General features: G+C 41.0%; 1 long non-coding RNA gene across 1 annotated transcript; it reads left to right on the top strand.

The window, feature by feature from the left end:
• The first annotated feature begins 2,168 nt into the window (after window positions 1-2,168).
• LOC135677769 (uncharacterized) lies at window positions 2,169-4,629 on the top strand. The gene is made up of 2 exons (XR_010514746.1): window positions 2,169-2,375; window positions 4,329-4,629. It is a non-coding gene; the product is annotated as an uncharacterized LOC135677769 (long non-coding RNA).
• The last annotated feature ends 3,663 nt before the right edge of the window (window positions 4,630-8,292 follow it).

The raw sequence follows: 8,292 nt of genomic DNA, 5'->3' as shown, positions 1-8,292 counted from the left end.
CAAAACAAATCACAAAAGTCTATCGACCACGTCAAGCACCTCAGCAACAAAGCGAGTCTTCTCTAATGGTAGTAGCACCGATGGTGGCGAAGACTATTGAGCATTCCGACTCGCAAGGACAGCACCGCGGACAGAAAGACAAATCCAAAACTATATCTCTTCCTATAATGTCGGAGCCTTCCACAACAGAGGTTTCCGTTGGTACTAGTGGACAGGAGAAACATAAGTCAGGAACTTCATCTCTTCCAATATCATTGGATCCGTCCACAATAACTCAACAAACTCAGGCCCAAACAAATCTTGCCAGCAAGGATATTCTTCCTCAACAAACTCAGGCCACAACAAACATCGTCAACAAGGATATTCTATCTCAACAAACTCATGCCCCAACAAACCTCTCTAGCCAGGCTACTCCAACAAGTACTATCCAGGATATTGTGCTGCAACAATCTTATCGTGCATCAACGAACCCTGCCAATCAAGACCACATGATTCAAGGTATTTTAAAGTTTAAAAATCTGCAAGCTGTAGATGAAGTGGATAAATATAGGAATAAAGCCATAAAAGGTAAGGATATTGTGCGGGAGGAAAATACAAAACCGAAGGATAAGAAAAAGGATGGTACAGCCCATCCAAAGTCGTAAGATAAATACCTTACCACCTTTTCATTTCTTTATTACTGATGAAGATAACATGTTGGAATGTTCGCGGACTTAATAAGCCGGAGAAATGTCGGGAGCTCAACAGAATAATCAAGTCTGCCGCATGTGATATTGTTATTCTAATAGAAACGAAAATTAAACAATCGCGCATTCAAGCTCAAAAGAAGAGAGGAGGAAGAAGAAGAAGAAGAAGAAGAAGAGGAAGAAAAGAGGAGGTGGCTGCAGCGAGGGCTGCAGCGAGGAGCTGTGGGGTGTTGGGAAGGAGAGAGGAAGAGATGGTGAGGAAGAAGAGAAGAAGAAGAAAGGAAGAAGAAGAAAAGAAGAAGAAGAAGAAGGAAAAAGAAAAAGAAGAAGAGGAAAAGAGGAGGTGGCTGCGGCAAGGGCTGCAGCGAGGAGCTGTGGGGTGTAGGGGAGGAGAAAGAAAGAAGAGGAGAAGAAGAAGAAGAGGAAGAGGAAGCAGGAGAAGAGGTTGGGATACCTCTGTTTCCTGCAGAGGAAACAGAGAAGAGGGTGTGTGTGACGCCGGCGAGGAGGAGAGAAGAAGAAGAGAAGGGAAAGGAGGAGCTGCGGCGGTGGCAGCTGCAGCTGGAAGAGAAGGAGAGGAAGAGATGGTGAGGAAGAAGAGAAGAAGTGGAAGCGGGTGAAGAGGCGGCACCTCTGTTTCCTGCAGGAGGAAACAGAGGAAAGGAGGTGCTGTTCGTCGGGGAGAAGAAGGGGAGGAAGGAGAAGAAGAGAAGAAGAAGAAAGGAAGGAGAAGGAAGAGGAGAAGGGAAAGTAGTAGCTGCGGCTGCGGTTGTGGCAGCTGTAGCTGTGGCAGGGAAAGAGGAAGAGATGGTGAGGAAGAAGAGAAGAAGTGGAAGCGGGTGAAGAGGCGGCACCTCTGTTTCCTGCAGGAGGAAACAGAGGAAAGGAGGTGCTGTTCGTCGGGGAGAAGAAGGGGAGGAAGGAGAAGAAGAGAAGAAGAAGAAAGGAAGGAGAAGGAAGAGGAGAAGGGAAAGAAGTAGCTGCGGCTGCGGTTGTGGCAGCTGCAGCTGTGGCAGGGAAAGAGGAAGAGGAAGGGAAAAGAAGAGAGGAAGAAGAGGGAGAAGAGAAGAAGAAGAAGAAGAAGAAGAAGAAGAGGAGGTGGCTGCAGCGAGGGCTGCAGCGAGGAGCTGTGGGGCGTGGGGAGAAGAAGAGAAGGAAAGGAAGAAGAAGAGAAAGGAAAAGGGAAGAAGAGAGGAAGAGGAGAAGGGGAGGCAGCTGCAGCAGTGGCAGCTGCAGCTGGAAGAGAAGGAGGAAATAGAGCAGGGGAGGAAGAAGAGGCTGCGGTTGTGGTGGCTGCGGCCATGGCTGCGACTGCGACTGCGGCAGTTGCAGCTGGGAAAGAAAGGAAAGGAAGGGGGAAAAGGGGCTGCGGACGGGATTGCGGCCGCAGCGGCAGAAACCGCGTATGCAGCAGTTATGTCTGCGAGAGAAGGAAGGAAGGTAGTGCGGTGGAAGGGGCGATTGTGGCAGCGACAGCGGCGGCGGCTGTGGCAACTGCGGTTGGGAAAGAAAAAGAAGGAATGAGAGTAAGAGAGAGCAGGTGACTGTGCCTCGATGTTCGACACGTGGTGTAGTTGCGATGAAAGGAAGAAAACGGGAGCACAAAACGAAACAGAGAGAGGACACGGAGGAAAGGTAGAAGGATTGGACTGACACCTTCCTTGGAGATTCAGATCAAATATTTGAAAGGCAAGTTCCCTGATCGTTCCTCCTATAATTGCTCTAATCTTTCCTATTGCAAGTATCTTGATCGTTCCTCACTGCCATTTTATCTCTACATTTGCTTTGAATATGAGGAACTTTGAATTGTTCTAGCCTTGCATTTGATATATCTCCTGTTTAGACGTAACGATTCGAATCTGTGCAACTTCTGATATTCTGACCTTTTGATACCGAGCTGCCTATAAGTCTTTGTTGGAAACTCTGATTTGTTCAAAACTGATTTCATTGGAAACTAGACTCGTAGACCTTTCTTTGATATATGGATTGAAAGATTTGGAATCCAAACACCTGTCCAGTTGTCTGTTGAATCTGACATTATGAATTCTGCCAACAGAGATTTTGTTCTACGACACTTGCTTACCAAATTATTTGTAACTCTCTCTGTTGGACAGTTCAATTCATATGAAGCATGTCTTATCTGAAAGTATTATCCAATGATTATTTCTGAGTAAATTGGAGCACGTTTGATAGTTTGAATCATTTGTTCAATGTGCCTTCTGTATTCTGCCAGAAATCGAGCTTTGGTCGATTTCTCATATTCTGGTTTCATTCCTTTGGAAATTGATATCCTTTAGCTTTCTTATTCAATTGAGCTTTATATTACTGCTTTGAATTCTTGTATGTTCTTGTCCTTAAAGTTATTGCATTCTTGAAAACTGTTGTGTAACGTTTATGCTATATCGTATTGACTCATATAGGCACATGTATATCCTATTGTTCCGCATTTGCTTTCGATATGTGCCTATTCCAGTTTCATTCCTTTGGACATTGAATTCATCAAATCTTCTTATTGAATTGAGTTATATGTGATTGCTTGGATTCCATATGTGCCCTTGCTTTCAATTCCTTTCAAATCTGAATATGCTTGTGAAATATTATTGCTTACTTCGGATTGACTCGTAAAGGCACATGTACGCTTCGTTGTTCCGCGTGTGCTTCCGACATATGCTACTTGTTGTTGAAACTGCCCTTTTGTACTCTGGTGTGTGGGATTGTCTGGACCTTTGCCAGAAATGGTAAAGGGTATGCGCTATTTGCCCGCTGTGGGGTCCCGCTATGAGGGATATTCTGTTTGCGCTTGTTGCCCACTACGTGGGTATGTGATTAGAGCCTGCGATGCTCTGCCGGCCCCCTTTGACTTCACCTAGACGTGGGTGGATGGAGCTCCCAGACGTGGGAGACTTTTGTCAGGTGGTCACTCAGAAATGGATAAATCACATTCTGACTGAGATCCCACTACACCCTCTGTGTTTGATATGACATCCAGAGTTTTGGTGAGTTTGTTTCTGTTCATACTCTGGATAAGATTGATATGATTGCAACGTCAAGGACGACGTTTGAGCTCTTGTACGATATGTGTACCGATATGCTCTGAAAGGCTTCATTACCTGATGATTTTGTTTCGAAATGTTCCATATGCCGTTGATGTGCTTCGGAACATTTTATATGCCATTGATAAGCTTGATATGTTTCCTTTGCTTCTGATATGCTCCAATTACGCTGTGCTCCATTTGCTATGAACTGATATGTTCTTATATGTCCTATTTGCCATTGATATGCTCCAATTACTCTGTGCTCCATTTGCTATGAACTGATATGTTCTGAAATGTCCTATCTACCATTGATATGCTCCAAATTACTCTGTGCTCCATTTGCTATGAGCTGATTTGTTCTGAAATGTCCTATCTGCCATTGATATGTTCCAATTACTCTATGCTCCATTCGTTATGGATCAAATATGTTATGAATGACATGATACGTATGATTTGGTATCTATTGAGATGGTATCCTTGAGAATTCTGGTATTCTGCCTTGCATTATGATACCTTACTCGTTTCAAACCGTTCCTTTTGTTCTGAATATGCTTTGTCACTTGCTGAGCCGTTTTTGGCTCACTCCGTTGTTATATAAACCTTTCAGGTCAGCTTGTCACTCTTCGAGATGTTTGATTTGGGCTGAGGCAGTGGATAGCTATTCAGAATTATGGGCAAGTCCTGTTGGTTGTTATGCTATTGTTGTATAAGCATATTTTGTATGTAATGAATTGTTCTGATGATCGAAATGGATATACTGTGTAAAAGTGTTAGAAGATCTCTCTTATTTGGAATTTCGGAATGTTAAGTCTAATTTATGACGATATGAACTTGTGGTGAATAGTTGGAGTTCTGATTGTATAATTTATTTAGCTTGTGGATTTATAAATGTTGTTCATGTTTGTCAAGTTGGCTTGGGTTGCCATAAATGTGAATTATCGAGTGATGTGATATATGATTATAAACTGCACAGGTTTTATGGATGTGAATATGAATAGAATGTTTTCAGTGTCCTCAAACGTTAGTTTGGATCCTGGATTGGTCTGTGACGAAAATTTTAAAAATCATGGATATTTTGAGGGGCGTGACACATATGCTCAAAATATGTCAGGTAACCATATCTAGTCAAAGCACATCATGGTGAGTAACATAAGAAGTTTACAATAACAACAGATAATTGTGTTCATACAAGCTCATTCATGAGGTGAAAAATTAAAGTGCCTAAACAAGGAGTCAAATTGACGATGAATTTGCTGCAGCTCAGATAGGATTTGATCTTGTCGTTGTTCAAGCCGTTCTTGTCTTTGTTTGAATCGGTCCATCCGAATCCCAATATCATTGACAGATGATGTATGAGTTTGCTCAAATGGATGTGTTTCCTCAAAGGGACAGATCGGAGGAGATTGGGTACCCCTAAATACTGGTGTTTCCGGTTCTGATTCAGGTTGAGGGGGATCAGTTCTTCTTGGCATTCTAACTCAGTTACCGTTTCTATAAAAATATCTTAATCGGTGAAGTAGATTTTTATTAATTATGCTAAATCTATCTACTTTTATTACTTCTTCCGGTGGTATTAGAATATTGTATGCTTTCATTATTCTAGTTATTATACCACCATATGGGAGCATCATGTCTTTCTTAGATAGTTCTAACATGTTTTATTGGATAAGATAACCAAGACTGATGTCATGTCCTTTCATGATCAAATACATAGTTCCTAATTCTAATTGGCTTACTTCATCATGATGGTATTGTTTAGGGAGAATGATGCTAGTTAGGATATGATGAAGTACCTTAGTGTTTAGAGGTAGTAGATGTTCACAACTTTTAGGAACAAATGCTAAGTTGGGATTGGCAAAAATTGTTTCTAAGGCTTCAACATATGTTGTTCCAACAGTTTCATCATCCCATGATCCTCTAAAGTAAAGTCCTCTACTTTTCATGGGAATGCCTATCATGTCGCAAATGAATCTATCCGTAATTGAGATGTGTTGTCCAAAAAGATAGGTGGACATTCTTTCTTCTTCATCTACTTGTATGTTGTTGTAAAACAATCTAACAAGTCTTGGATAGATGGGTTCGTTAATTTGCAAAATTGGAAGTAGATCTAAGTTTGCAAACTATTGGATTGTCTCTAAGTCTCTTAGTTCATTTAAATCTACGTATTTTCCCTTATTGACACTCCTAAGTTCGAAAGAGGAAAATTTTTCAGCATGGTATTTTGAATCGAAAAGGGTGAGATCAAAATCTTCTACTAATCTCCTCTTTCCTTTGTCCCTTGAGGATTTTTTAGATCCCATAACTACTGCTGTTTAGAAGAATAGTGATGAGCAAGAGTAAATGAATCAAAAAACAGAGTTTAAGGGCTTCTTAGAGAGTACTTTAGTGAGATCTTCAAGAGAGGGAAGGATTGTTGATGTTTTGCTTCGAAATGAGGGGTATTTGGGATGCTAAGATGGGAGAAATGGGGATGGAGGAGGCTTGGAAGAGTAGAGGAGGGAAGAGAGTGAGTTGGGGTCGGTTTCACCGCCGGCCCTAGCTTGGGTTAAAAAGGGACAGAGTTGCGGGCGGTTGCACCTCTGGCTGGAGCAGTGTAACCGCTTGTAACACGTGACAGCTAGCGGTGGCACCGCCCTAGCTGGAGGTGCTACCTCCAGCTGGGGCGGTGCCACCGCCTGCAGGCAGTGAGCACTTGTTCTGATCAGTGTGATCTGATCTGAGAGTTTTTTTGTCTTGAGGAGAATTTTCATTCAGAGCAATTAACTTTACTTACGTAATTACGTAAGAGTTTTCATTTTAAGGCAAGGACTTTTGCACGATCAAGATAGATCTTTTCACGTGCATACTCTCAATATCGTACACATGTTTGTGATAGTTTGTTCAAGTTGGTAAGCCTTGCAAGTTCATGACAGACTTAGTCACTTCATGATACAGAGTTGGATTCGAAGGTTATGAATGGATGAAATTGATGGGTTCAAAAATCCAGGGGATATGTGAATTTGGGAATCATACGTTTCTAATTTTGAAAAGTCAAATAAAGTTGTATCTAAATCGCATTTGTGATTTTAAATTTATAATCTCCATCTGTAATTTAGGCTAGAGAGCATTGCGAGTTCCTTTTTGGATCTTGGGTTATGAATATCGAGAATCAAGGAGCAGAATATTATTTCTTGCTCCAGCCTAAAATTTTTATATTTTTAATGTTTTGACAGGAAGGGATGATTTTTAGGTACCCAAGTACTTTTGGGTGCCTCACAAATAGATCTATATTGTCTATCATGTTGCATAAAATTTATCATGGTTCCTTTAGGAACCCAAATCAATTTGTTTGGACTAATTTTCTTGAATGGACAATAATACGTCTTGTGTCCAAATTTGCAACAAAAGTTGCATTTGTTTTGGTGTCGAACATGTAAGATGGTACCTTTTATGAAGGTGGTTGGATTTTGGTGAGAACTTCTCACAAATCCAATTCCACTTCTTTTGGGAACGTGACCCTTGTTTGCAAGGATCATGTTCAATGACTTGCTACCAAACTCGAATTTCTTCAAGGTGTCCTTAAGTAGCAAGTTTTCTTTTCGGAGAGTTTCTAGATCATGGTATTTGATGCATGAATTTAAACTATCATGATATTCAGTTTTTAACTTATCAAAATCATAAGTAAGACTATCATGCTCCTTTTTTAGCAATTTGTATTTTCTATTGATAATCTTGCATTCATCAAATAAGTCATGGAAGGCATTTAATAATTCATCGAAAGATAAATCTGCATCTATTAAATTCGTTACCTCCTCTCCGATGGCCATTATGGCGTAATGAGCAACTTGCTCGGTGTTGGACTCCTCTTCTTCGGACGTGCTCGAATCATCCCATGTTGCTTTGAGCGCCTTCTTCTTTAATGTTCTCTTTTTGACTTGGGGACAATCACTCTTGTAGTGTCCCGGCTTTTTGCACTCATAGCAAATAACTTGGTCCTTCTTGGGTTCAAGTTTGTTTTTTGTGTCATTCTTAAACTTGTTTCTTTTAATGAACTTTTTAAATTTTCTTGTTAGAAGTGCCAAGTCATCATCACACTTCTCATCACTTGAGTTTTCTCTCAAGTGGTCTTCTGAAGTTTTAAGTGCCATATCCTTCCTGTTCTTTGGAAGGATGTCTTCTTGCTCTTCATGAGCTTTGCAAGTCATCTCGTAGGTCATTAATGACCCGATTAGTTCTTCAAAAGGAAAGTTGCGCAGATCTTTTGCCTCTTGAATAGCAGTGACTTTACGATCCCAACTTTTTGTAAGGGATCTTAGAATCTTATTTACGAGCTCAAAATCCGAAAAACTTTTTCCGAGTCCTTTTAGACCGTTGATGACATCCGTGAAACGGGTAAACATGTCGCCAATGGTTTCACTCGGTTTCATCCAGAAAAGTTCGAAAGAATGTAACAGAAGATTGATTTTTGACTCTTTCACTCTACTTGTGCCTTCGTGAGTCACTTCGAGTGTGTGCCAAATATCAAATGTGGTTTCACAAGTTGAAACACGATTAAACTCGTTTTTATCAATTGCACAAAATAAGGCATTCAT

This window comes from Musa acuminata, chromosome BXJ1-6 (assembly GCF_036884655.1).
Source record: "Musa acuminata AAA Group cultivar baxijiao chromosome BXJ1-6, Cavendish_Baxijiao_AAA, whole genome shotgun sequence".
NCBI classification, from domain to species: Eukaryota; Viridiplantae; Streptophyta; class Magnoliopsida; order Zingiberales; family Musaceae; genus Musa; species Musa acuminata.
This window is presented reverse-complemented; position numbering and strand designations above follow the sequence as displayed.